The sequence below is a fragment of the Cornus florida genome, unplaced genomic scaffold (genome assembly GCF_030987335.1).
Source record: "Cornus florida cultivar Cherokee Brave unplaced genomic scaffold, ASM3098733v1 CherokeeBrave_3.0.0_Hap2_Chr06, whole genome shotgun sequence".
Lineage (NCBI taxonomy): Eukaryota > Viridiplantae > Streptophyta > Magnoliopsida > Cornales > Cornaceae > Cornus > Cornus florida.
Window position 1 is genome coordinate 84,306,846 of NW_026775576.1, and position 8,723 is coordinate 84,315,568.

The window sequence follows — 8,723 nt, forward strand, 5'->3', positions numbered from 1 at the left end:
AAAGGGGAAAAACTATAACGGAGATAAAATAAAATAAATAAAACTTGATTGTTTTATTCTATGCATGGTAATTTGTCAATCACAAAATAAAATCAATATTAAAGAAATAAAGAGAAAACAGAAAAGCAATGAAGTCTCCTATTAGATTATTAGCTTCTGTTTGCTAGTCTGCGTCCTTGGGCGTCTATGCTTGTATGTCTCCCTTTCATAGGGGACAAGGTGGGGATACTTGTATGGCAGCTTCTAAATTGGTAACTGATATTACTATGTTTTTGTTCACTTCTCTCTTTCTACATTGGTGGAAATGGGAATGCAGTGACCTTCTTCCTAGACTTGACAAAGGACTTGAGCTTTCTATTAGAGAGAGAGAGAGATGAGAGAGAGAGAGAGAGAGAATTGACATTTGACAGGCTACTTCCGTGATCTGAAGATTGAGGTTGTGCACTGTCGTAATATAAAAAGTGCAGCGAGTGCACAATCTCAACCGTTCATATTACGAAATCTCTTATCAAATCTTAGGGCCCTTTCCAGTATTTTTTCCGGCTCACCGCAATTAGGAATAAAGAATCTATATAAGAGAACGATCTAACTGTTGGAACAATGATATACATTGCTATTTGATACATTACGGTCACTAACATCGGTAAATTAAGTGAAGGTGCGAAAAGAGAGGGATTCGAACCCTCGGTAAACAAAAGCCTACACAGTAGTTCCAATGCTACGTCTTGAACCACTCGGCCATTTCTCCTCCATAATAATTATGACCCCAAAACCGAGTGAATAGAACCGAGTGAATAGCGAGTTATTCATATTAGATTAGTGGATTAGGTACGACCGACCAATTCTAACTAAAAAAATAGAAAAAATTTCGTCAAAGAAAAATCTTTCCTTCGAGACTCTAGAGATAAAGATAAAAAAAAAATTTCTTGTGAAAAACTGTTAAAAACAATTCTATTGAGCCCACAATTATCGCGAGCAAACATATTAATGACGAGGAACGCATTTTTGTTATGCTACCAATACTTGTACTTGCTCTGCTATTTTGCCCAAGCCGAGAAAGAGTTATTCGGAGTCGTGTTCGTGTCGTATCGATGTAAGAGTATTATACTAAATAGATAAACCTAAACCCAACCCATTTAATAATCATACTAAAAATTTCAACACTAACCCAATCCGTTTATTAAACAGGTAAACGTGTTAACCCGTTTAATGACCTGTTTATTAAAACGAGACATTTAATATTTAATCAAATACTAAATAATAGAAAAAATTGTCATAATTAACCCAAATATTCAAAATTAAAAGAAAAATCATAAGACATAAACAAAGTTTATATTGAAATGACTTAACTATTCATAATAATTGAGTTTAAACATGTAACATGTTACATAAGTCATAATCACAATTATAACATGTTGAGTTAAATGGGTTATAAGCGGGTTATACAGGTTGAATTCCTCAACCCTAACCGGACACGGTTAAGTAAACGAATTAATCATGTCGACCATTTTATGACCTAAATCCGCTTATGCCAAACTCAAACCCTTTTAACTCGTATCGGGTTCGTATCGTGTCGTAATTTGCCACCCTTATCAAATCTACATGATACAAGCATTGATTTTGTGACATTAGTAACTGTATTCAATCATCTTTTAATTATTTTAAAAACCTTCCATTTTTTCAAGATAATAGTCAAAGCAATATTAAATAGTAAACTTTTCCTTCCTTTTCTCTTCTTACCCTTTTGAGTACACAACCTCAATCTTCTCCCTTGCGAAATTCCATGATTCAAGAGTTAATTTTGGGACATTTATAATTGTGCTTGGCCTGCTCTTAATCTTTTCAAAACCTTCCATTTTTCAAAATAATAGTCAATACAATATCAAATAGTAAACTCAATAGTAAACTTCTCTTCTTACCCTTTTATTAACAATAAGATAAGCTCCTTCCTCTCTTTTTTTCTTGTAATATGGTAGAATAATTTTTTTCCTTCCAAATCAAATTTTATAAGATACATCTTTATCTTCCAAAATGAAGTTTGAGGATTGAGGGTTGAGAACAAGGGAGTATAGAAGTTGTTTCTTTGAAAAGGTATAAAAAATATCTATTATTTACTTTTGTATTTTTCTAAATTTTTTCAAATGCATTAAAAGAAAGTCTAAATAACCATTATCATACTAATATTTCATTCCTAAATGCCAAGGACTAACCAAACCAAAATTTCTCCCGCACAAACCAGGAAAACACCGAGTATTTTCAATGGTTGTCTATTTTTTTTTTTTTTAATGTAAATATTGTGTGTCATAGATTTACACAAAAAATTTTAACTAATTATTTTTAACTCCAGCCATTATGTGTTATCTAGACCTTTACAAACCTGCTTAACATAACTTTTACAATAGAGTTGATCTGTATAATAAAATGAGAAAGAGAAAAGAGAAAAAATTCTATGTAAAAGAGTCATGCAAAATACACAACAATTTCGATCACTATCTACCTCAAATAAAGTGATTATAATTTGTGGAAACATAGAGGAGATTAGATTTCTGCTGACCATGGGCGGTTTGGAATTGAAATATATATATATAATTTTAAATTAAATTTTTCTTCAATTTTACCATTTTCAATTCCAATAATATAATTCCATGCTGCAGTAATTTTCTAAAGACATAACATTTGAACTGTATACCCTTCACCAACCACGCGTTTTATTTTGTGAACAGTGTCTGGAGTTGATGCCTCCAATCATTAGATTAAGAAAACGTTACATAAAAGTCTTGTTTTTGATAATTAAAAACGCAATGTTATGTCTCATAGTCATAGGTGTGTGTAGTGGATGATCTTGATTCTTGTTGAAGTTTAGTAATTCCGTGACACTCTAGTGTCACTAGTTTTTGAGTGCGAAATTGCACCTAAACTCACACACGGTTGTTAGTTTAGACTCACCGATATTAAATTACTAAATTGTCCAAAAGTTACAATAAATGACGTTGAATTGTCACCTTTCATAAGGTGGAGTGAGTCTACACCACTACTACTCACACCATACTCAATGGACATAGTCCGAATTCAAAAAATATATATTTTTATTTTTACAATTTTTACTTCATATAAAATTCCTAACATATTCCATTAATTAGTATACGCGTGTATGTATATATTATTTACATATATTTAAATGTACGATCAAAACTTTTCAACAAAGCTTCAATTCAGCCACTAATTTCAAAATCTTTTCACTGAAGAAAGTAATCACTTCCACCATTGATTTCTTATGTCAATCTCCATTTGTGTGTGTCTTTGATTTTTTCATTTGTGTCAATTGTTCGACTTTTCATTATTGTCATAGTCTTCAAATTTACCTTAACTTTTTAATTACATATAATTTTTAACATGTATATATTTTATGACGCGACAAATTTAAATCCTCTTTTTCACTGAAGAGATTCGGTTAATTGTGCACCGAAACTCTCCAATACCGAAGACAACACAAGTATGAGAACCCATGCATGGGACAATGACTTCACACTACTTCTTTTATTGACGTCAGGCTTGCGTTGCATTATGTATAGCAGCCTAACAAGATAGGTCTAATCTTATCTCTTTTCAGACACAATGCTTTGTGGGGACAAATTTTTAAATTTATGTTGAATTGAAAATAGTGTGTTTTTGACTTTTTAAAAATATAGCTAGAATTCGAATATCAATGCCATTGATTCAATGGGCCTTGTAGCTAGACTGTTGATTTTTTATAGAAAAAAGTTTTGTGTCAATCCCAATACAATGAATGGGCCGAAACTCTTTGTTTAAAGTAAGCAAGGCCCACTAAGACGTTAGAAATGGCATCGAAGCCCCAAAAGGCCCATCTAAATGTCAAGAAGACCCCTCTGTGAAGGCCCTTATTTGGAGACACTAAAAGAGGTTTTCAATTTATGGTGTTGGAAGAAGAGAAATTAATATACAGTAACTGACATGGAAGTAATTTTGTGTCGACTTTATTCAGCTTTTTACTTATGTGTCGGGATCAATGATTCTAGAACTATACAAAAAAAAAAAAAGAGCTTAGGTTTTCTGATAAACCCATATATACTTTGGCAAAACACAAAAGTTGTATATAAAACACTATTGTATGTGAAGTTACATATATATAAACACACATATACATATAACACATACAATAGGTATGTGCTCCTTCATTAATGTTTCTGAAATAACAAGAGCACCAATTAAACCACCATATAAGTAGATGCAGAGAAGAAACTCAAAAAAGAGAGGGAAAAACAAATAAAATTTGTATACGAAAAATAAAAAACAAAGTGACCTTAATAGGATATATATAGCAGCACTCCAAGACTGATCACTTCAGTGACCAACACCAGGGCTGGGAACATCTTCATGCTTTCTATAGAAATCATAATCATAGTCTTCTTCTTCTTCTTCATGCACAACATCGTGGTTAACCTCGTCTTCCTCCAAATTCTCCACCAAATTCAGAGGCTTCCTTGCCCATGTTTCTCCCGGAAGGAAGGTCCGAGCTGAACTCACAAACGAGACGTCGCGTTTTGCGCACGAGACATTCCAGTGAAGCATCAAAGACAAAAGAACCACTGCATTTACCAGAAGAATCGCCTTCATTTGATCTCTTCTAGCCATTAAATTAATTTCATGAACTGAAGAAATTTTTGTATTGCAAAATGTTGGTTTCTTGAGATATGATTTATATGGACACCTCGCAGTGCTCATTGCTCATCATATTAAGATAAAATATTGGTATTAGATTCATGATGACAGTAATGCATGCCTTGCCACCCTATTTTGAAATAATAATTAAAAAAAAAAATGGATAAAGAACTATTATAATATTTGTTGATAAATTAAAATATAACTTCCTTTTTTTTTTTTTAATTTTCTTTTGCTTATTGGATTTTCTGCCTTTCATTATAAGTATTACATACACTCATTAGTTTTGGGGTGAGCAATACGCTCACTAAAAAGGTACCTTAAATTGTTGGTTAAACGAATAACTTGTTAACAATACTTATCTTTATAGATTTCGTCTTAAATAAAAATAATGACAAATTTAGTATTAATAAAATTTCATTAAAAATGTTAAATTTTTCTTTCATTTGATCGTGTCATTTTTGAAAAGATCGATAACTAAACCAACTCATTAAATTGTAATGGATCTCCATTTTCTCTCATTTCTTTCCAACCAAACCAAACCTTAATCCTCGGAACAAGAATAGATGGAAGTCTGACTACTAAGACCAGCAAAGTAGATGATCGAGCAAAATCTAGAAGGAGATAAAATTACAAAACAAAATACACACACACACACACACACACACACACACACACATATATAAACAGAATCATGAAAGAGAATTCTTAATCCTTGGAAATGAATCATCAAAGAGAATTCTAAATCCTTGGAAATGAAGAAACCAACCTTTGAGAAACATTGCAACGCTTAATGGATAAGAAAAAAGGACATGAGGGGCCAAATTGGGGTAAAGGGAGGGTCACCATGTTTATTTGTCCCCTCCCTCCAGACTTTGCTTCTCTTACCTGCCTTTCTAAAGATTTCATGTTTGTGTCCTTTTCTTTTTCTTTTTCTTTTTTTTACACTTTAGTGATGTGGGCCAAAATTTGTACCCCTAATAAATAATTCATTGACTTTGTTCTCTGCCATATTTAATGACTTAGTTGATGAAATTGCTTGGCTCTTCTTCTCCTTCTTCTTCAAGGAGAGTACAAAAGAACAGAAAAAGAAAAAATATATATTATGTGTCAGAAGAGAAAATAGAGACATAACATTACTCTAGGTGTGTGTATTTTCATGCATAAAATGTCTTTATATAAAATAGAGACATAACATTACTCTAGGTGGGTGTATTTTGATGCATAAAATGTAAAGAGTTTTCTATGAATTACACACACACACAAACAAAGATAAAATGTAAAGATATTATATATATATATATATATATTGGAAGATATAGAGCTAAATATTTGACCACACACTTAAACCGTCGCACTTTTTTTTTTTTATACTTTATTTTATGTTTTTTAAAATTCACCGACACTCTCCATGTGTTTTAGGAATCACAACCGGCTACCTTGACATTAATATTGACTGTGTTGGTACGTGTGATAGTTGGATGTGACGTCATAGGTTGATACTATTTCATCTACAAATTGAAATTTAATATTGACTGGATGTGACGTCACAGGTTGATACTATTACATCTACAAATTGAACTTTTTATTTTCAGTTTCATGGGTTAAACTTTTGTTTACCAAATTGGGCGATCAACGCACTCGTGACGTCAACACGGTTCGATCGTCTTGTGTTTTGGATCAAAAGATGCGGAGACTTGTTAATTAAGGGCCGGTGGGATCATTTTATCACTCATTTATCTTCTTCCTCTTCAACTATTTATATATATATACATTCATCTACACATATATAGGAGTGTAGGTGAATATTTAAAAAATTATTTCCAACATTTACCCAATGCGGAACTGTTGAAGTAAATTCACAAACGAATGAGTAAGAAGTGATGCGGATTTGATAGATAAGTCTATATAGAAAGTGGACGATCATGATAATCCATTTATTTATGTCCAAATTTACAATACAGGCTTTTGTTATTATCCCTTAATATATTTCATTCGTCCCAAAATAAATATATATATATATATATATATATATATATTTGAAATCTGACAAGGTTTTTTAAAAACTTCAATGCAAAATTGTTAAATTGATATTAATTCAAACAAAGTAATAATAATAATTTGAGAAATATTTTATTTCGAGACAGCTAAAAATAAAAATATAGATATTTATTTTGGTACGTATGTAGTATTTTATAAAAAAAAAAATTGTACGCTCAACGGAAAAAAAAAAATACAAAATTATATATCACATAGGCTTGGGCCTACCAAATTTAGATTGGGACCAGCCCAATGGACCATTGGTGTACATTGTACGCTCCGACTCAGGCCACACCGACGCGTACTCGCGTTTTACAAAAATACCTAAATAAAGCACGGAAAGTTCCTAATTGGTTTTCTTACCCCCCCCACCGCTAGATTTCACGCGCTTCATGTAGTGAATCCCCCTATTCAATTTAAAGCGCGTCGAAACATATTTTAGTTTTTTGTTTTCGTTTTTTCACACTGAACAAACAATAAAAGATAAAACAAGGAGACAAATATTTATATTTTTTTGTTCCACAGTTGTAACGGTCATCCACTGTAACTGTATTGGTGCTCAAAAAATTTAATACAACATTGCAATATTTAGTGCATTCTATTTGGACCATCATTAAGCTGTAGTTATTGTGGCATTTAATTGTCTTTTTCTTTTACCAATTAATATTCTAACAAACTCGCCAAATCACATGCATATATTGTTAGGTTATTTAATATATTATATAGTTATTATATACATATATCTGTTAGGATAATAATACGTAATAAGTTGGACTAATCAAATTAGTTATTATGAATAAATGATAATGTCATAATAATGTCATTAATAATATTATTCTCTACTCATGTAAGTAAGGTCAAATGTGTCTAATTATTCAACATTGTATTACTTCTTATTATCTATTTTTTTACCTTTATCCCATGTGAATAAAGTTGGTCACATAAATTCTCTCGTCCATTCTATCCTATTATATATTATGTCCTCTTTTACATATACCAATAATATATATATATTTATAAAAGCTATAGCTTGTAGTTAAAAGATTGGAGATTTTCACGATTCAAATATGGTTTTAATGTAAGGAATATGATTTTTGCACTACCCTTGAGCTCTCATAGTACCTTACATGTTACTCCTTTTAAATAAATAATTTTGTCATTTAAAAAATTAAAATTAAATTGATTTTTAAGACTATTTTTGTATACTCCTGTCCAAAGCACTCCTTTAAAACAGCTTAAATAATGCTCTAAATCTCTTTGCTCAAGTATTAAGAGGAAAGTTGTAAACACTTCAATTAAAATTGCAACTAAATAATAACATGCAATTTAAAAAAAAAAATAAAAAGAAAAAAAAAAAACTTTATTTCGTATCAATCTAGTTGTACCAACTCACACCATATTTCATAGGAAGCCACCAACGAAAGAAAAGAAAAAAACATATACTCAAAGAAAAGAAAAAAACATATACTCCATATATATATATGTGTGTTTTTTTCTTTTCTTTCGTTGGTGACTTCCTATGAAATATGGTGTGAGTTGGTACAACTAGATTGATACGAAATAAAGTTTTTTTTTTTATTTTTAAATGGCATGTTATTATTTAGTATATATATATATATATATATATATATATCCACAAACCTACTCAACCAGTCAACCATCCTCATTAGCCCCTTATAATTGGAGAGTGTAAAAGCGCGTGGGTCTTCCATTAGCCTATGACTTTGAGCCGCTGACCTTTTCAAACACCTCTGCACACAAACGGTTTCAGCTTCTTCCCCTTCACACTCATCCACCCCATATACATCTCCCCTATATATACACACACACATACACACATAAATTATACATATAACTCACTAAACCACACCTTTTATACACAACCAACCCTAATTCCATCTATTTCATCTCAAATTCTCAACCTTTCCAATTGTTCTGTCCAATACCATCAAAAAATTAAGCTCAATTTCCATCTCTCAAATGGCCAAACCAAACAAGCCCTT